Raw genomic sequence first — 455 nt, forward strand, 5'->3', positions numbered from 1 at the left:
AATTCTTTTTATGTCCGGTCTCTCCAGTGAATTTTTCTAGTTCCGATACCGCCTTTCTCAGGTCCTGGGCAGTTGCCGTACGGACCTTAATTCATTCTACCGTCATGGCATGAAATTGCGCTAAAGAGACTTGTGGTAATGGTTGAATCTCCTGCGGAGATAGGTTGCCAGCTGCTTGGTTGACTGCAGCTTGAGTTTGGTTGAGTGCAGCTTGAGGTTGGTTGTTTTGATTCATATTCTCTAGGTTCAGAACTGCTCTTCTCACTAATCCGTTACTCGTCATAATTCAAAGAGAACAATGAAAAAAACATTTTTATTTTATACTGAAAATTAATCCGGTATCTAAAGTTCCCGGGTTTCGGCACCAGTTAAGTATCGGCAAAAGCCAAATGTCAAAAAAGAGAAGAAGGAATAAGATGTAACACGTGTGAACTGCTGTAACATACTAACTTTAT

At 40.4% G+C, this 455-nt stretch overlaps 1 protein-coding gene across 6 annotated transcripts in view; it reads right to left on the reverse strand.

The window, feature by feature from the left end:
* The window catches only part of LOC106682227 (glutathione synthetase), a 21,433-nt gene that overhangs the window by 13,519 nt on the left and 7,459 nt on the right, over positions 1-455 (reverse strand). The window lies entirely within an intron of this gene.

Source organism: Halyomorpha halys, unplaced genomic scaffold (assembly GCF_000696795.3).
Source record: "Halyomorpha halys isolate HHAL.00 unplaced genomic scaffold, Hhal_1.1 Scaffold397.1, whole genome shotgun sequence".
In the NCBI taxonomy this organism is placed as follows: Eukaryota; Metazoa; Arthropoda; class Insecta; order Hemiptera; family Pentatomidae; genus Halyomorpha; species Halyomorpha halys.